This window comes from Salmo salar, chromosome ssa20 (genome assembly GCF_905237065.1).
Source record: "Salmo salar chromosome ssa20, Ssal_v3.1, whole genome shotgun sequence".
Taxonomy (NCBI): domain Eukaryota; kingdom Metazoa; phylum Chordata; class Actinopteri; order Salmoniformes; family Salmonidae; genus Salmo; species Salmo salar.
The window spans coordinates 17,199,947-17,221,173 of record NC_059461.1 but is presented as its reverse complement, the minus strand read 5'-3'; the positions used below and the strand labels follow the sequence as shown (position 1 = coordinate 17,221,173).

Genomic DNA, 21,227 nt, shown 5'->3' with positions numbered 1-21,227 from the left:
GCCCTAATGATTATATTTGCACCTGGTTCTCTACTGCTTATTGTTCCTGCAGTGATGATTCACCATCTTCATCAAATGTTTTCATAATTTGTTTGCAGATAATCGCCAAAAAACCAAGACCGACCGGTAGCCTATGCAAATTAGGGAGCCAAATGAACGGCTCTCTCACCGATGCGATTCGGTAGGCTATGCTGAGCACGGTTACATACACAGTTAGATTAATATAATAGTTAGTTTCAACTGTTTACATGCTTTGCAAGAAGAACGATTTCTTACATGGACACATCTGAAATGCAGAAAATCGGCAATCAAAATAAATGTTCTACCACAGTGACCATATTATTTTTGCGAAAACTTTTTGATTCTGAGTTCGGACATAGAAAGTTTTCACATAAAAACTTTAAGATGCATACTTTCAGTTTATCCAAACTCACTTCACTCGCACATAAGAGGGAGGAGTGACTCTCTGACTCTTACTCGACACACTTGTCTAAATTGATGGGTCATGTGAAGGAAATTATATAACCACCCCACAGCCACATCTAGCTAATTGGATGGGTAAATACTGTCTAGACATGTACTCATGTTCATGAAATAGAATAGATGTCCGTAATCACCCCCAGACACACCTGGCTAACTTGATGGGTCATGTAATATTCCTGCCGAAGTGGAGTCTTTTGTTTAGACATGTAGCTAGCTAGGTAGCTAGCTAGCTAAACAATGAACCGGCATAATCCAACTCATACTACTACCAAAACAAACATTGTCATAGCTGTAGTATGAATCTGCAGGTAGCTAAAGCTAACAAACTAGGTTCAATGTTAACTATCTAACATTAGGTTATAACTAGCAATGCAAATGGATTTCTGATTCAAATAATATTACTACACAGATCATACACGTAATGTTATCTAGCGAGCCAGCCAGCTAACGTTCGCTAGCTAAATAACAGTACGCTTTAACTTGCAATAAAAACAACTTTCTGACAAAATGTGAAACTTATATCTGAAATGTAGCTAGACTCTTACCCGTATACATGGATGAACGCTTCACGGCAGACTGGAACCATTTAACTCTGTTTTGTTTGGAGCTTGTTTGGCCAGCGCTGTGTCAAGTCACAACGGTTCACACTGACCATGGCATGTGCAGAAAGTAGCCCATCACTTTATATCCCTTATTCAATTGACTTGATAGATCAGCTTTTCACATAAGCTTTTATTGTCAGGTTAGTGGTTAGTAATATATATTTTTATGATTCTGGGGGTCAATTACCTTGTTACAAGCCATGGAAATGTGAGAAACATGATGAGTTTGTTGTTTGTGAAGAGAAGAGAATAAAACATTTTATTCTATCATGACACCAGGAGCATGCATGACAAGGACAGCTGGAGTGCACCTGATTGGTAGAGCTAAGCATGAATAGTAAATGAAAATGGTGAAAAACATCTCCTACTACATTCCCGTTTTAGTCTGATTAATATTGTAAGGCAAAATATTGTGGTTGCGCAACATTTGTGATTTTGAAGCATGGTTCATTTTCCTGAATTTCTAACCTATAATATGAATTATTAAAATCACCACCAAGATGAAATTATGGCTGATGGTACATTTGTTGAAAGGAACAAGCATTACAAACCTGAAACAGGGAGATAAGACCGATATTGTGCACCTCTCGCCAGCTGTTACTTCCGTTCCAAGGCTGTGTTTTGCCCAGTTCATATAGTGACATATTTTATTATGCCGTACGTCATCTTCACAGAGTCTTGCCCCGCTACTGAATGGACAAGTGTAGTGTTTGTAACACAAGATGAAAGAGAGCCTGTCTCTCATCAGAGATCGCATTTATTTCGGGAGATTGCAAAATATGATTTCTTTTCATTTGAGACAGGATAAATACACTGAGTGTACAAAACAGTAGGAACACCTTCCTAATATTGAGTTTCACCCCCCTTTGCCCTCAGAACAGCCTCAGTTCGTCAGGGCATGGACTCTACAAGGTGTCGAAAGCATTCCACAGAGATGCTGGCCCATGTTGACTCCAATGCTTCCCACTGTTGTTAAGTTGGCTGGATGTCCTTTGGGTGGTGGACCATTCTTGATACACACAGGAAACTGTTGAGTGTGAAAAACCCAGCAGCATTGCAGTTCTTGACACACACCGGTGCGCATAGCATCTACTACCGTACCCCGTTCAAAGCCACTTCAATATTTTATCTTGCCCATTCACCCACTGAATGGCACACATACACAATCCAGGTCTCAATTGTCTCAATATGGTTTGAATTGAAGAGCAGATGAAGGATATCAAGCATCTGGAAGGATTCTGTTGGAGGGATGGTCTAAGATCCATCCCAATGTGTTCTCCAACTCATAAAACATTTTAGAAAAAGGCTCCGCGCCGTTATCCTCGCAAAGTGAAGTATTGAAAGGTATTGAAAACAGGGGTGTCACTAATTTTGACCCCTACCTTTTTTGAGAAAAAACAAATATTGTTAAACAAAATCTCTGTAATGCTTTTCGTAGGAGAAGTATGGGAGTCAGGCGCAGGACACAGGGATGAGTGCAAACAAAACATTTTACTCAAAACCAATAATCCAACTTCTCCCATGGTAATAAAACATGGCTGGGAGAAACACCTCCAACAACTACAAAACAGGAAACAATCACGGACAAGACAAACATGAAAGCCAGAGGGTTAAATAATGAACATAATCAGGGAATATGAAACAGGTGTGTATAATTAAGACAAAACCAAACGAACAGGGAAACATAGATCGGTGGTAACATGTAAGCCGGTGACGCCGAACGCCGCCCGAACAAGGAGAGGGGCCGACTTCGGCGGAAGTCATGACAATCTCTTTCTCTAAGCAATTGTATAAGTAGAAAATTACACTTTTTTGAGCATAAAATACAGCACATTTTTATCAAGGGTGTCAATCATTTCGGACCCCACTGTATGTGGATTGCAGGATAACCTGTATGGGTTTTGAAGGTATGTTTCTCTTTGGGTACCATTTAACGTTAGGCTTAGGTTCTTTGGATCTGCTTGATATAGTGCTACCTTCATCAACACCTGTGAAACGGGTTGAACCCATGTCATACTAGTATAGCAATGAGCTCATAGAGAGAGACAGTGAGAGGGTAGCACTTTTAATAACACCTACATTATTCAGTGTGGCTGAAGGTGTGAAAATAAACTCCATTCCGTCAGTTCTTTCCTTTTTTTCTTCTTTTCTGATGAAGCGTCCAATGAATGTGCCCACAGTTCTGTCAGTATTGCTTGGATGCTTTTGGCAAAGCAAAGGCAAGCTGAAAACTGCACCTGCACCGTGCCACCATTTTAATTGTGAAAGTAATAACTGGACATGAGATCCAATATTTGCTTTCACTGCCGAAGGGGGAAGTGATGGCGGCTGTGAAATGTGTGCTATTGAGTTATTTAGTTATTCATCAGGTCCACTTTAGCTCTTTGAACAATGTGTTCTCATCTAGACTGCTTCCTTGCCATTGGTGGTTCTTTGCACCCTCTTGATTGATTGTGTAACACCACCACAGAAACACACTGGGAACATTACACTGCCTCTGGCTACCGAGACTGACTCTTCCTCAATCAGAAAACGTCATTTCTCCATTTTCATATACAGTTATCATTATTAAACAGGGACAATCTTTTTTATGAGGACTTAGTTTCAATGTTGACCTGTAGAGAGAGGAAACAGTCCTTTTTGCTGAGTGTTAGTTAATGTACAACTCTGACAATGTCGCCAACATTTCTAAGTGTTTGTGTGTACTCTGTGCTATCTGAATGACTAGTTGTTGGCCTGGTGCATGTGGGTAGTATTTGGATCGTTGGGAGAACTGGTGAAAGGGTCCAGATGGGCTGTGAAGGAAGAAAGGTGAATTGTGCTATTCCCACTGTGGCAGTTTTATTGTGCCAGGCTAACTGGGCCAAGTCTCTGTGGGCCACACTTGTTTGTGCCAACCCCCTCCTGGAGATGGGAAACCCCTCCACCTTCCACCTGTTCAGACCAAGCTAAGAGACACAGAGAGCTGAAGATACAGAGGAATGAGGAGAGAGAGAATGAGGAGGACAGAGAAGAGAAAAGTGATACATTTTTATAAAATGCTTATTAACCATTCTCGGCGTTCAACTAACAAGCTTTAAAAAGGATAACGCTGCAGGTTACTCCAATGCACCGTTACCTCACCAAGTAAAGGGGGGAGTGGAGGATTGAGAAAGAAAGAAGATAGCGTTCAGAAAGGGGGAAAGAGAGATGACACAAACATATACATTAGCTATATATTGTCTATAACAGGAGGTGTCACACATAATACGGACAGACTTCTGCCAACACTGTCCTCCCAGTTCCCTCCCCGATGTAAAGGTTGGCTCAAGGAAGCAGGAGAGGTAGAGTCAAGCGCAGGAGACAGAAAATCCGTGAACACACTTTTAATGGGCATCCACTCAGTACGAAACAAGGCAGGGCAGGGCGCATAAAACAAATGCTCCAAAAACCCAGCTCAACACAAAGCAGGGACGCAGACCACAATAACCTCTGCGGAAAAAAAACACAGGCAGAGGGGAACACTCGTTCCTCAAACGATATACGTCCTGACACAGAACAATCACGCACAAAACACAAACCTACCTAGCTAGACTAAATAACCCCCCCACTAACAACTAATACAAAACAGGTGCGTGCCTAACCTAGACCTAACCAACAGAAAGTGAAACAGAGGATCGGTGGCAGCTAGTAGGCCGGCGACGACGACCGCCGAGCGCCGCCCGGGCGAGGAGGGGCGCCACCTTCCGTCGGTGTCGTGACACCCGGCCCCTGCATCCAGCAACTTGATGGAGGTCTGTCAAATGCTCAGTCTGCTCTGCGCTCACGTGGTTGGCCAGGGACCTAGCCAAAGTCTCAGTTCACTCAACAAATAGCTACAGATCAAATCAAATCAAATGTTATTTGTCACATGCGCCGAATGCAACAGGTGCAGACCTTACCGTGAAGTGGTTAGTTAAACACCCTTAACCAACAATGCAGTTGAAGAAATAGAGTTAAGAAAATATGTACTAAATAAACTGAAGTAAAGCAATTAAAAAAAATATGACTCTATGCCTGGTAGCTCTTATGGGAATGAGCTGAATGACCTTTCTGACTTGCACCTACAGTAAATGTACAGGACTCGTGTCCTGACATTCTTGTTCTCTCGGAAACATGGTTAAATGGTTCTGTATCTGATAAAGACATTGAAGTGAATTATTCTAATGTATTTAGATATGACAGATTACAGAAAGGGGGAGGAGTGGCCATATACAGTGCCTTTGGACCCCTCAGCAATCTACACACAAAACCCCATAACATAGCGAAAACAGGTTTTTAGACATTTTAGCTAATGTATCAAAAATTCAAAAACAAAAATACCTTATTTACATAAGTATTCAGACCCTTTGCTATGAGACTCTAAATTGAGCTCAGGTGCATCCTGTTTCCATTGATCAACCTTGAGATGTTTCTACAACTTGATTGGCACACACGTCTATATAAGGTCCCACAGTTGACAGTGCATGTCAGAGCACTTGTCCGTAGAGCTCCGAGACAGGATTGTGTCGAAGCACAGATCTGGGGAAGGGTACAAACAAATTTCTGCAGCATTGAAGGTCACCAAGAACACAGTGGCCTCCATCATTCTTAAATGGAAGAAGTTTGGAACCACCAAGACCCTTCCAATAGCTGGCTGCCTGGCCAAACTGAGCAATCGGGGGAGAAGGGCCCTTGGTCAGGGAGGTGACCAAGAGCCCGATGGTCAGCTCCAGAGTGGCAAAATCATTCTGTGGGGATGTTTTTCAGTGGCAGGGACTGGGAGACTAGTCAGGATCGAGGCAAAGCTGAACGGAGCAAAGTACAGAGAGATATTTGATGAAAACCTGCTCCATTGCGCTCAGGACCTCAGACTGGGGTGAAGGTTCACCTTCCAACAAGACAACGACACTAAGCACACAGCCAAGGCAATGCAGGAGTGGCTTCGGGACAAGTCTCTGAATGTCCTTGATAGGCCCAGCCAGAGCCCAAACTTTAACCTGATCGAAAATCTCGAGAGAGACCTGAAAATAGCTGTGCAGCAACACTACCCATCCAACCTGACAAATCTTGAGAGGATCTACAGAGAAGAATCTGCGAAACTCCCCAAATACAGGTGTGCCAGGCTTGTAGCTTCATACCCAAGAAGACTCGAGGCTGTAATCACTGCCAAAGGTGCTTCAACAGAGTACTGAGTAAAGGGTCTAAATACTTATGTAAATGTAATATTTCAGTTTTCAAATTTTAATAGATTAGTGAAAATGTCTAAAAACCTGTTTTTGCTTTGTCATTATGGGGTATTGTGTGTAGATTGATGAGTAAAAAAAAACAATTGAATACATTTTAGAATAAGGCTGTAACGTAACAAAATGTGGAAAAAGTCAAGGTGCCTGAATACTTTCCGAAGGCACTATATGTAAAATCTGATTTCATGGCGTCCAAATCTTGAAATATTTCTGTTCACAAGAAATTTGAGTTCCTGGTTGTAGATCTGTCCATACACCAGAATACACATTTATTTGTTGTTGAGATTTACCACTCCCCTGCTGCCATGGCAGATGCTATTGGCTCTATATCCAAGTGTTTAACACCTTTTTTGTCCTCAGAGTTGGTCATTTTAGGGGATCTGACTCAATTGATCTCAAAACCCACACGGCTAAATGTAAAAAACTCCGTTCACTCCTTATTGATTGATTTAATTCTCACTAATAACCCCCGTAAGTATTTGTCTAGTATTTGCATATGATCTCAGTGATCATTGTCCAATAGTATGTATTAGAGATACGAAACAGCAAAATACTAATCCTCGTTTAATTATGAAGAGACATTTAAAAAAAAACTACATGACATGTTCTACTCTGATTAAGCAGCTATCTCCTGTATTCCTGACCCTGAGTTGGCTCTCGAACATTTCTCCTCCATATTTATACCTCTGGCAGATAAACCCACCCCTTTTGAAGTCAAAGATAGCTCAGAAGAAAACCAAGGGTTAGATCTATCTCATGCAGATGAGAAATCAGGTCTGGGCAAAGAAAGGAAAACTGACTGTAGTGGATTGGAAATCTTTCAGACAATTGAGAAACATATGTACTATCTCGATTAAGAAAGCTAAATGAAGTCATTTTTTAAGCTCTATCTCTGACTCTGCGGGTGATCCTTCTAAATTTAGGAAAACAGTAAATACACTGAAAAGTCCAAATTCCTCTTCTTCCCTGCCTAAGCAAGTTCTTTCTGACTCTGGCATCATAACTGAGAAGAATAGAATAAGGGATGCTTTTAGTCATCATTTCATCTCAGCATGCTTTTTATTTGAGAGTGGTTTAATTGACCCTGGTCAGTCAATCAATTGACTGCTCTTCCCTCTTCCGGTCTCTAGCTGATTCGACGGTTAACCCGTCAACTTCTAGTGAATCTTTTTCATTTCAACAATTTACTCTCTGTGACGTGTTAGATGCCTTACTTAAGGTTGATGTAAAAAAAAAAAAATAGCTGGGGCTGATATGCTTGATCCATTTTTTGATTGCTGAAACATTAACCCGTATTTTTAACCTGAATAATTATCGGCCTATTTCTAAACTTTCTGCATCCCTAGTTATAAATGATGTGGTTAACTGTATGGATAAAAGGCAACATTGTGACGCCCTCTTCATTGACCAAAGGCTTTCGATACTGTTGATCACTCACTGCTAACTCAGTGGCTTTACTCAGTTGGCCTAGACCAGGCTGCACGTAATTGGTTTAAAAATGACTTGACAGATATAACTCAATGTGTATCTACTGATGGTGTTAAATCAGGTTTCCTGGATATTCCGAAAGGTTTTGCGTAAGGGTCGATTCTGGGTCCTATACTTTTTACCGTTTATATTAACAATATCGACTTGTCTGTAAAAAACAACTGTAACCTGCACTTGTTTGCCGATGATACTCTTGTGTATGCTATTGCTCCCACTGTTGACCAGGCTCTACCTGAACTACAGTCTGCCTTCATTGTATTAGAGAAAAACTTTATTGACCTGAAATTTGTATTGAATGTAGGTTAAACTAAGTATAAATTTCTCTGATTTAAGCATAATGTACTTTGAATGTTGTCCATATTAGGGCTCCCGAGTGGCGCAGTGGTCTAAGGCACTGCATCTCAGTGCTAGAGGCGTCACTACAGACCCTGCTTTGATTCCAGGCTGTGTCACAACCAGCTGTGATTGGGAGTCCCATAGGGTGGTGCACAATTGGCCCAGCGTGGTTGGGGTTTGTCCGGGGTAGGCTGTCATTTTAAATAAGAATTTGTTCTTAACTCACTTGCCTAGTTAAATAAAGGATATATATTATTTTTTTAGAATAATAATATTGATCGTGTCCCTGCCTTCAAATATCTGGGAATCTGGGTAGATGAAAAGCTGTCTTTTAAATAGCGTATTGATGGGTTAATAAAGACGCTGAGAATAAAAATGGGCTTCTTCTATCGAAATAGGTCCTGCCTTTGGCTAAATAGTTCAAAGCAGATTATTCAGTCAACATTCCTATCGGTCCTAGACTATGGCGACTTAATCTATATGAACGCAGCTGCCACTTCATTAAAGACGTTGGATGCAGTTTATCATAGCGCACACTGCACTTTATAACGGTCGACAATTTTAGTACTCACCACTGCATTCTCTACCAGAAGTTGGTTGGCCCTTTTTCGATGTCACATGTTGGTACATTGCTATGTTTTCATTTATAAAGACCTTTTACAAAAAGGCCAACTGTACCTAACGTCATTAATAACCATTAGACATTTGAGTTACCACACCAGTCTCAGGGATGATTAACTCTGGAAACTCCTTTGAACTCTTCTGAGTTAGGTAAATCAGCTTTTAGTTTTCTTGCTCCTTATTTGTGGAGCAATCTTCAGAATGTTCTTTAATTGGATGTTCTGGTGCCTCTAGGGCAATTCAGAAAGCTGATTGAGGACCTTATTAATGAGAATGTGTTTGTTTTTTATGACCATATTTTTCTTTTTACTTGCATTTTGTATTTATGTTGAGGTGTGTATTTTCTGTAATTTATGTAATTCAGGGCTCATCTGTAAAAGACATCTTGGTCTCAGTACGACTCCCTGATAAAATAAAGTTGAAATAAATACTACAAGCCTATTCAATCCAGCTCGCCGATGGTTTGAGTTTTTAGGAAAAAACAATCTTAATGGACATTGAAATTATCAAAACAGTGTAGAAATTATAATGGATTTACATTTATATTCTCTTCACTCTTTCCAGCTTGCTAACAGTCATCAAAACGAAAACTAGACCGTCAGGGAGCATTGATAATTCCAAAAGCGATTGATTAAGGACTATTTTTTGCACATTTTTACAATGAGGAAATATACACTGAACAAAAATATAAACGCAACATGTAAAGTGTTGGTCCCATGTTTCATGAGCTTAAATAAAAGATCCCAGACATTTTCCATATGCACAGAAAGCTTATTGTTTACATCCCTGTTAGTAAGCATTTCTCCTTTGCCAAAATAATCCATCCACCTGACAGGTGTGGCATATCAAGAAGCTGATTAAACAGCATCATCATTACACAGGTGCACCTTGTGCTGGGGACAATAAAAGGCATGCTAAAATGAGCAGTTTTGTTACACAACACAATGCCACAGATGTCTCAAGTTTTGAGGGAGCGTGCGATTGGCATGCTGACTGCAGGAATGTCCACCAGAGCTGTTGCCAGAGAATTGAATGTTAATTTCTCTACCATAAGCCGCCTCCACTGATGTTTTAGAGAATTTGGCAGTATGTCCAGCTTGCCTCACAACCACAGACCGCGTGTAACCAAGCCAGCCCAGGACCTCCACATCCGGCTTCTTCATCAGTGGGTCATCTTAGACTAACCACCAGAACAGCTGATGAAACTGAGGAGTATTTCTGTCTGTAATAAAGCCCTTTTGTGGGAAAAACTCCTTCTGACAGCCATGGGTGGGCCTGGGAGAGCATAGGCCCACCAAATGTGGAGCCAGGCCCACCCATGGCTGTGCCCCTGCCCAGTCGTGAAATATAGATTTGGGCCTAATATATTTATTTAAATTGACAGATTTCCTTATATGAACGTAACTCAGTAAAGTGATTGAAATTGTTGCATGTTTACATTCATATTTCTATTCAGTATATAATACATTTCATTATATGCGGTGAAGAACGAATGCAGCCCGCGGAACAAAATGTGTTTGACACCCTGGTCTATAGGATATGGGGAAACAGGGTCTGGATGTTCTGTAAAGTAATACTTTATTATGGACGGACTTCTCCCCATCTTAGCTACTGTTGTATCAATATGTTTTGAACATTACAGTTTACAGTCCAGGGTAACTCTTAGTCACCTCAACTTGCTCAATTCCCACATTATTCATTATAAGATTTAGTTGAGGTTTAGTGTTTAGTGAATGATTTGTCCCAAATACAATGCTTTTAGTTTTTGATATATTTAATACTAACTTATTCCTTGCAACCCATTCTGAAACTAACTGTAGCTCTTTGTTAAGTGTTGCAGTCATTTCAGTCGCTGTAGTAGCTGACGTATATAGTGTTGAGTCATAGACACACTGGCTTTCCTCAAAGCCAGTGGCATGTCATTAGTAAAGATTGAAAAAAGTAGTATATTTGGATTTGAAAGGGGAAATCTGAAGCGGGACATTCGTAGAAATCCGTGTCTTTTCCTATTCCTTTCAGTCTACGTTTCTTTTCAGGGCTGGGTTTTATTGGTTACCACCACCCACCAGCATGGCATTGTTTATTAATCAGAAACACCTGCAAAGTTCTTCTTCGTGAGTCGCGACTGAGCTGAGTCAAACATCGATGTCCACTTGGGCGACTGAGCCATGGAGAAAATTAAAATAGGTGTTGCAAACATGTTTTTGAAAGCTCCACTTTTTTTTTACTAGAAAATGATCATAATCTGTTGGATAATTCATTTATTTTTCAGCTAGTCTTTATAAACAATATCTGACCATTTTATAAATGGTATAATAATTGCGTGATATGAGTGCATCTCCCTCCGTCGCCTCGAGATGAGAGGTTTTGACCACTAAAGTTTTGCTTCACTACACGCTCCACTGCTTGATTGGTGCAGCTAGAAACCACAAGTGTCTATCCTATAATGAAAAGGCACCTGCAGAAGAAAATTCAAGGAATTTGTTCATCTATTTTGTTGTGCTGTTACATTTGTATTGGTGTTTCGTGTCCGATGCTCAGTGTTGTTACATATAATTTCCTGCGTGCATCATGAGCAAAGTCATTGTAACCAATCGTTTCACTTCCGCTGTGCACAGGATTTTGCTCTACTGCAGCCGAATAGCCTACCAGCCTACTGAAAGGTTGCACCGTGTCCATTACAGTGTAGAAAAATGCATCTCTAGTGCGAACCATTCAATAGTTATCCATATTACCGTCGCTTCATCTTATTCTTTCTATTTCTATGGCAGATTCGCGGCCGCAATTTATGGAAGATGCCCAAGCTTTGGCGATAACAATAGATGGCGATGTCAAAGATACTGGTTTCCCCTACCCATCTGTGGCTAAGTTTTCCCTAAATGCTTATGACAAATCCAGCTCCAGAACCAGCCATAGCCTAGCCAGCTGGCTAATGTTTTGAAAACGGTGTAGTAAAAAAAACCCAGCAACAACATAACATTAGCTAGCTAGATAAGGTTAGCAAGATAAAGTTAGCTGTCAGCGCTCTATTTGTTGTTGTTTCTCCACTCAATCAGAAAATCACCACTACCTAATTCTTTGGAGGTGGAACCTAAATGAGCATTTCTGCTCTAGGACAGGAATCACGTCTAAGTAGTTGCAGCGTTGCCCTCTGGAGGGACCCTTTAGCCCCTGCAGCATCTTGACCTTCCACATAAACACATAACAGCTGACTGGGGCTGGAGTAACTGTGATGTTCACTGTTTACCACTAGGGTCTATGGGCTATTTTTATACCACCCCCTACCTTTTCTCTCGCCCTCCCCTCCCCTTCCCCTTCTCCTTCCTCCACGGGTCATTTCTATTCATCCGCTTTCATTTACTGCCACTTCACATCAGTTAAAGCCAGCTCTCCTTTCTGTCTTGGCAAGCTCCCTCTCCCATCCTCCCTGCCTTTCCCACCTCCCTCCTTCCCTCTCTTCACCCCCCTCCTTCCCTCCCTCTGTATTTCTTGTAATCATGGCTGTTTTTGTGCCAAAGAGAGGGGTGATAAATAACAGCTAATATACTCTGTCCAGATCAGACCACCACAGCACAGCACAGTGTTTCTCTAAAATAAACACCTTTGAAATAGAGAAGCACAGAAAATGTCTATCATTCAGCCTGATGGGACTCTGGTGGCAGAGAGGAATATAATGACTACTGGAGAACCTGGTGTAGAATAGAACAACCCTGGCTTTGAAACACTCATTCACTGTTTTATGAGACTTTTAATGGCTGTTATATTACACACTGCAGTGTTGCCAAAGCAGCTTTAAACACCTTGCTGTATTCAGGAAGTGTTGTAAAGTCAGTTGGTACTGAAACGGAATGTTATCGTTTCCTTGAATGGGGTGGTTTGCAATGCTTTTTGAATGGAATGAGGCCTGCGGCAACAAAGTTACATAGATAGAACTGAAAAAATAATCAGAATCAAAATCTGAATCAGAATCACCTTTATTCGCCAATAACATTTACAGTGCATTTGGAAAGTATTCAGACCCATTCACTTTTTACACATTTTGTTACGTTACAGCGTTATTCTGAAATGGATTCAAATATATATATTATTGTCAATCTATAGACAATACCCATTGACAAAGCGAAAACAGGTTTTTTAAAATGTTAGCAAAAAAACTGAAATACATTATTTACATAAGCTATGAGACTCAAAATTTAGCTCAGGTGCATCCTGTTTCCATTAATCATCTTTGAGATGTTTCTGCAACTTGATTGGAGTCCACCTGTGGTAAATTCAATTGATTGGACATGATTTGGAAAGGCACACACCTGTCTATATAAGGTCCCACAGTTGACAGTGCACGTCAGAGCAAAAACCAAGCCATGAGGTCGAATGAATTTTCCATAGAGCTCTGAGACAGGATTGTGTCAAGGCACAGATCTGGGAAAGGGTAGCAACATATTTCTGCTGCATTGAAGGTCCCCAAGAACACATTGGCCTCCATCATTCTTAAATGGAAAAAGTTTGGAACCACCAAGACTCTTCCTAGAGCTGGCCGCCTGGCCAAACTGAGCAATTGGGGGAGAAGGGCCTTGGCCAGGGAGGTGACCAAGAACCCGATGGTCACTCTGACAGAGCTCCAGAGATCCTCTGAGGAGATGGGAGTACGTTCCAGAAGGACAACCATCTCTGCAGCACTCCACCAATCAGGCCTTTATGGTAGAGTGGCCAGACGGAAGCCACTCCTCAGTAAAAGGCAGACGATAGCCTGCTTGGAGTTTGCCAAAATACACCTAAAGGACTCTCAGACCATGAGAAACAAGATTCTCTGGATTGATGAAATCAAGATTGAACTCTTTGGCCTGAATGCCAAGAGTCACATCTGAAGGAAACCTGGCACCATTCCTACGGTGAAGCATGGTGGTGGCAGCATCATGCTATGGGGATGTTTTTCAGCGGCAGGGACTGGGAGACTAGTCAGGATTGGCCCAATACATCACTGGGGCCAAGCTTCCTGCAACCCAGGACCTATATAATAGGCAGTGGCAGAGGAAAGCCCATAAAATTGTCAGAGACTCCAGTCACCCAAGTCATCGACTGTTTTCTCTGCTACCGCACGGCAAGCGGTACCGGAGCGCCAAGTCTAGGACCAAAAGGCTCCTTAACATTTTCAACCCCCAAGCCATAAGACTGCAGAACAATTAATCAAATGGCCACCGGACTGTTACATTGACTCCCCTCCATTTGATTTGTATACTGCTGCTACTCGCTGTTTATTATCTATGCATAGTCACTTCACCCTTACATGTACAAATAACCTCTAACCTGTACCCCCGCACACTGACTCAGTACTGGTAGCCCCTGTATATAGCCTCGTTATTGTTATGTTATTGTGTTACTTTTTATAATTTTTTACTTTTGTTTATTTGGTAAATATTTTCTTAACTCTTCTTGAACCATACTGTTGGTTAAGGGCTTGTAAGTAAGCATTTCACAGTAAGGTCGACACTTGTATTCGGCGCATGTGACAAATAAGGTTTTATGTTTGATCGAGGGAAAGATGAACGGAGCAAAGTACAGAGAGATCCTTGATGAAAACCTGCTCCAGAGTGCTCAGGACCTCAGATTGGGGCGAAGGTTCACTTTCAAACAGGACAAAGACCTTAAGCACACAGGCAAGACAACGCAGGAGTGGCTTCGGGACAAGTCTCTGAATGTCCTTGAGTGGCCCAGCCAGAGCCTGGACTTTAACCGGATCAAACATCTCTGGAGAGACCTGAAAATAGCTTTGCAGCAACGCTCCCCATCCAACCAGACAGAGCTTGAGAGGATCTGCAGAGAAGAATGGGAGAAACTCCCCAAATACAGTTGTGCCAAGCTTGTAGCATCATACCCAAGAAGACTCGAGGCTGTAATCACTGCCAAAGGTGCTTCAACAAAGTACTGAGTGAAGGGTCTGAATAATAATGTAAATTTGATATTTTCAACAACAATAAAAAACTGTTTTTGTTTTGTCATGATGAGGTATTGTGTGTAGATTGACGATATATAAATATTTCATCCATTTTAGAATAAGGCTGTAATGAAACAAAATGTGAAATAAGTCAATATGTCTGAATACTTTCCGAATGCACTGTACTATACATATACCCGGAATTTGACCTTGTGAAATGGTGTTGACAGCAATAGACAAAACACAGCTAGCACATACACTACCAGTCAAAAGCACATACAGTACCAGTCAAAAGCACATACAGTACCAGTCAAAGCACATACAGTACCAGTCAAAAGCACATACAGTACCAGTCAAAAGCACATACAGTACCAGTCAAAAGCACATAAAGTATCAGTCAAAAGTTTGGACACAACTACTCATTAAAGGGGGTTTCTTTATTTTTACTATTTTCTACATTGTAGAATAGTAGAGAAGACATCACAACTATGAAATAACACATATGGAATCATGTAGTAACCAAAAAAGTGTGAAAAAAATCAAAATAGATTTTAGATTTTAGATTCCTCAAATTAGCCACCCCTTGCCTTGATGACAGCTTTGCACACTCTTGGTATTCTCTCAACCAGCTTCATGAGGTAGTCACCTGGGATGCATTTCAATTCACAGGTGTGCCTTGTTAAAAGTAATTTTGTCGAATTTATTTCCGTCTTAATGCGTTTGAGACAATCAGTTGTGTTGTGACAAGGGAGAGGTGGTATTTTTATTTTTTTATTTATTTCATCTTTATTTAACCAGGTAGGCAAGTTGAGAACAAGTTCTCATTTACAACTGTGACCTGGGCAAGATAAAGCAAAGCAGTTCGACACATATAACAACACAGAGTTACACATGGAGTAAAACAAACATACAGTCAATAATACAGTAGAAAAATAAGTCTATATACAATGTGAGCAAATGAGGTGAGATAAGTGAGGTAAAGGCAATTAATAGGCCATGGTGGCGAAGTAAATACAATATCGCAATTAAAACACTGGAATGGTAGATTTCACAGTAGATGAGTGTGCAAAGTAGAAATACTGGTGTGCAAAGGAGCAAAATAAATAAATACGTAGGGGAAGAGGTAGTTGTTTGGGCTATTTATAGATGGGCTATGTACAGGTGCAGTGATCTGTGAGCTGCTCTGACAGCTGGTGCTTAAAGCTAGTGAGGGAGATAAGTGTTTCCAGTTTCAGAGATTTTTGTAGTTCGTTCCAGTCATTGGCAGCAGAGAACTGGAAGGAGAGACAGCCAAACGAGGAATTGGCTTTGGGGGTGACAAGTGAGATATACCTGCTGGAACGCGTGCTACGGGTGGGTGCAGCTATGGTGACCAGCAAGCAGAGATAAGGCGGGACTTTACCTAGCAGGGTCTTGTAGATGACCTGGAGCCAGTGGGTTTGGCGACGAGCATGAAGCGAGGGCCAGCCAACGAGAGCGTACAGGTCGCAGTGGTGGGTAATATATGGGGCTTTGGTGACAAAACAGATGGCACTGTGATAGACTGCATCCAATTTGTTGAGTAGGGTGTTGGAAGCTATTTTGTAAATGACATCGCCAAAGTCGAGGATCGGTAAGATGGTCAGTTTTACGAGGGTATGTTTGGCAGCATGAGTGAAGGATGCTTTGTTGCGAAATAGGAAGCCAATTCTAGATTTAATTTTGGATTGGAGATGTTTTATGTGAGTCTGGAAGGAGAGTTTACAGTCTAACCAGACACCCAGGTATTTGTAGTTGTCCACATATTCTAAGTCAGAACCGTCCAGAGTAGGGATGCTGGACGGGCGGTCAGGTGCAGGCAGCGATCGGTTGAAGAGCATGCATTTAGTTTTACTTGTATTTAAGAGCAGTTGTAGGCCACGGAAGGAGAGTTGTATGGCATTGAAGCTCGTCTGGAGGGTTGTTAACACAGTGTCCAAAGATGGGCCAGAAGTATACAGAATGGTGTCATCTGCGTAGAGGTGGATCAGAGACTCACCAGCAGCAAGAGCGACATCATTGATATATACAGAGAAGAGAGTCGGCCCAAGAATTGAACCCCGTGGCACCCCCATAGAGACTGCCAGAGGTCCGGACAACAGGCCCTCAGATTTGACACACTGAACTCTGTCGGAGAAGTAGTTGGTGAACCAGTCGAGGCAATCATTTGAGAAACCAAGGCTGTTGAGTCTGCCGATGAGGATGGGGTGATTGACAGAGTCGAAAGCCTTTGCCAGGTCAATGAATACGGCTGCACAGTACTGTTTCTTATCGATGTATACAGAAGATAGCCCTATTGGTAAAAGACAAAGTCCATATTATGGCAAGAACAGCTCAAATAAGTAAAGAGAAATGACAGTCCATCATTACTTTAAGACATGAAGGTCAGTCAATACAGAAAATGTCAAGAACTTTGAAGGTTTCTTCAAGTGCAGTCGCAAAAACCTTCAAGAGCTATGATGAAACTTGCTCTCATGATGACCGCCACAGGAAAGGAAGACCCAGAGTTACCTCTGCTGCAGAGGATAAGTTCATTTTAGTTAACTGCACCTCAGATTGCAGCCCAAAAAAATGCTTCAAAGAGTTCAAGTAACAGACACATCTCAACATCAACTGTTCAAAGGAGACTGCGTGAATCAGGCCTTCATGGTTGAATTGCTCCAAAGAAACCACTACTAAAGGACACCAATAATAAGAGGAGACTTGCTTGGGTCAAACAACACAAGCAATGGACATTAGACCGGTGGAAATCTGCCCTTTGGTCTGATGAGTCCACATTTGGTGTGGGGGTGCTTTGCTGGTGACACTGTCAGTGATTTATTTAGAATTCAAGGCACACTTAACCAGCATGGCTACCACAGCATTCTGCAGCAATACACCATCCCATCTGGTTTGCGCTTAGTGGGACTATCATTTGTTTTTCAACAAATGATAGTCCCAACAAATGATAGACCCAACACACCTCCAGGCTGTGTAAGGGCTATTTCACCAAGAAGGAGAGTGATGGACTGCTGCATCAGATGACCTGGCCTCCAGTATCTCCGGACCTCAACCCAATTGAGATGGTTTGGGATGAGTTGGACCGCAGAGTGAAGGAAAAGCAGCCAACAAGTGCTTAACATATGTGGGAACTCCTTCAAGACTGTTGGAAAAGCATTTCAGGTGAAGCTGGTTGAGAGAATGCCAAGTGTGTGCATAGTTCTACTTTGAATAATCTAAAATCTATTTAGATTTGTTTAACACTTCTTTTGGTTACTACATGATTCGATATGTGTTATTTCATAGTTTTGATGTCTTCACTATTATTCTACAATGTAGAAAATAGTAACAATAAAGAAAAACCCTTGAATGAGTAGGTGTGTCCAAACATTTTACTGATACTGTATGTTTCTTAGAGTTTGGTTAGAGCATGGTTGTCCTATGGTTATTTCAGAACTTTCAGAAGAAAGTTCTTTGTTTCTAGCCATTTGAGCCCGTAATCAAACTCACAAATGCTGATGCTCTAGATACTCAACGAGTCTAAAGAAGGACAGTTTTATTGCTTCTTTAAGCAGTACAACAGTTTTCAGCTGTGCTAACATAATTGCAAAAGGGTTTTCTAATGATCAATTCGCCTTTTACATTGATAAACTTGGATTAGCTAACACAACCTGCCATTGAAACACAGGAGTGATGGTTGCTGATAATGGGCCTCTGTACGCCAAAGTAGATATTCCATAAAAAAATCAGCCGTTTCCAGCTACAATAGACATTTACAACATTAACAATGTCTGCACTGTATTTCTGATCAATTTGATGTTATTGTGCATTTCTTTCAAAAACAAGGCCATTTCTAATTGACCCCAAACTTTTTAACAGAAGTATACATGTAAAGACAATTTTCTATAAAAAACACAATACATCAAATCAAATTTTATTGGTCACATACACATGGTTAGCAGATGTTAATGTGAGTGTAGAGAAATGCTTGTGCTTCTAGTTTCCACCGTGCAGTAATACCGAACAAGTAATCTAACAATTTCACAACAACTATTCATTCCTTTACAAGTGTAAAGGAATGAATAAGAATATGTACATATAAATATATGGATGAGCGATTGCTGTGCGGCATAGGCAAGATGCAGTAGATGGTATAGAATACAGTATATACATATGAAATTAGTAATGTAGGGTATGTAAACATGATATAAATTGACATTGTTTGAAGTGACCAGTGATACGTTTATTACATCCAATTTTTCATTATTAAGGTGGCTAGAGATTTGAGTCAGTATGTTGGCATCAGCCACTCAATGTTAGTGATGGCTGTTTAACAGTCTGATGGCCTTGAGATAGAAGCTGTTTTTCAGTCTCTCAGTTCCAGCTTTGATGCACCTGTACTGACCTCGCCTTCTGGATGATAACGGGATGAACAGGCAGTGGCTCGGGTGGTTGTGGTCCTTGATGATCTTTTTGGCCTTCCTGTGACATCGGGTGGTGTAGGTGTCCTGGAGGGCAGGTAGTTTGCCACTGGTGATGCATTGTGCAGACCTCACTACCCTCTGGAGACACTTACGGTTGTGGGCGGAGCAGTTGCTTTACCAGGCGATGATACAGCCCGACAGGATGCTCTTGATTGTGCATCTGTAAAAGTTTGGGAGTGTTCTCGGTGACAAGCCAAATTTCTTTAGCCTCCTGAGGTTGAAGAGGCGCTGTTGACAGTAACGTTGAAAGACCGTTCTAAGAATGTTGTTTAAAAAAATATACATTCTGTTCTCAGCTTCAACAAAACTCTCTATCCTCTATCTTGTTATGTGTGTTCTGGTGTGTCAGCCATACTAACTAATTGGCCACACATGAACTTAATGAGTTCTTTTTTCCTTTTAAATTGGGCCTGTTTGAATAGACAAACATCTCACTGACGTCATGCCACAAAATATAAATCTGTTTGCATGATTAATGCCATAGCAAAAAAAAAGTCGGTGTCCTGTCTGTGCTTTGAGTTCCAAACTAAGCTGGCAGTGTAATTAAACGTCTCATTGAAACATGTTCTCAGAACTTTATTTACACTGAACAAAAACATAAGCAGTTATGGAGGATTGAGACACATACAATGCTGAAAACGGACAGATTTTAATGGGGATTTTTTACATTAATTTACTTTCATTCACGTACCGATACATCAACATGTAAAGTGTTGGTCCCATGTTTCATGAGCTGAAATAAAAATCCCAGACATTTTCCATATGCACAAAAAAACTTATTTCTCTCAAATGTTGTGCACAAATTAGTTTACATCCCTCTTAGTGAGCATTTCTCCTTTGCCAGGTTAATCCATCCACCTGACAGGTGTGGCATATCAAGAAGCGGATTAAACAGCATGATCATTACACAGGTGCTCCTTGTGCTGGGGACAATAAACGGCCACTCTAAAATGTGAAATTTTGTAACCAATCAAAATGCCACAGATTTCTCACATTTTGAGGGAGCGTGCAATTGGCATGCTGACTGCAGGAATGTCCACCAGAGCTATCGCATTCGAATTTAAGGTTCATTTCTCAACCATAAGCCACCTCCAGCGTCATTTTAAATAATTTGGCAGTTTGTCCAACTGGCCTCACAACCACAGACTGGCACACTGTAGAAGTGTACTCTTCACGGATGAATCCCGGGTTTCAACAGTACCAGACAAATGGCAGACAGCGTGTATGGTGCCGTGTGGGCGATTGGTTTTCTGATGTCAACGTTGTGAGTAGACTGCCCCATGGTGGTTGTGGGGTATTGGTATGGGCAGGCATAGGCTACGGACAATGAACACAATTGTATTTTATCGATGGCAATTTGAATGCACAGTGCCATCACCTCATGTTTCAGCATGATAATGCACAGCCTCGTGTCACAAGGATCTATACCAAATTCCTGGAAGCTTAACATGTCCCAGTTTTTCCATGGCCTGCATACTCACCAGACATGTCACCCATTGAGCATGTTTGGGATGCTCTGGATCAATGTGTATGACAGCGTCTTCCAGTTCTCGCCAATATCCAGCAACTTCACACAGCCGTTGAAGAGGAGTGGGACAACATTCCACAGGCCACAATCAACAGCCTGATCAACTCTATGTGACGGACATGTGTCGCGCTGCATGAGGCAAATGGTGGTCACAACAGATACTGACTGGTTTTCTGATCCACGCCCCTACCTTTTTTAAAGGTATCTGTGACCAACAGACGCATATCTGTATTCCCAGTGATGTGAAATCCATAGATTAGGGCCTATTTAATTTATTTCAATTGACTGATTTCCTTATATGAACTGTAGCTCAGGTAAATCTTTGTTGCATGTTGCGTTTATATTTTTGTTCAGTATAATTACCTTCAAATAACCTTCTCAGAATGTTAATAAAACCTCCCAAGAACGCTTTCAGGGAACCATAGTAAAACATTCTTAGAACCTCTCTGCAACCTAAAAATGTATGTTTCCAGAACAGGCATACAGCCATCTACACACAATATTCCATAATGA

The 21,227-nt window shown here is 41.3% G+C and overlaps 1 protein-coding gene across 1 annotated transcript in view; it reads left to right on the top strand.

Annotated features, from left to right (window-relative positions):
* The window catches only part of LOC106580051 (cAMP-specific 3',5'-cyclic phosphodiesterase 4D), a 278,153-nt gene that overhangs the window by 53,079 nt on the left and 203,847 nt on the right, over positions 1–21,227 (top strand). The window lies entirely within an intron of this gene.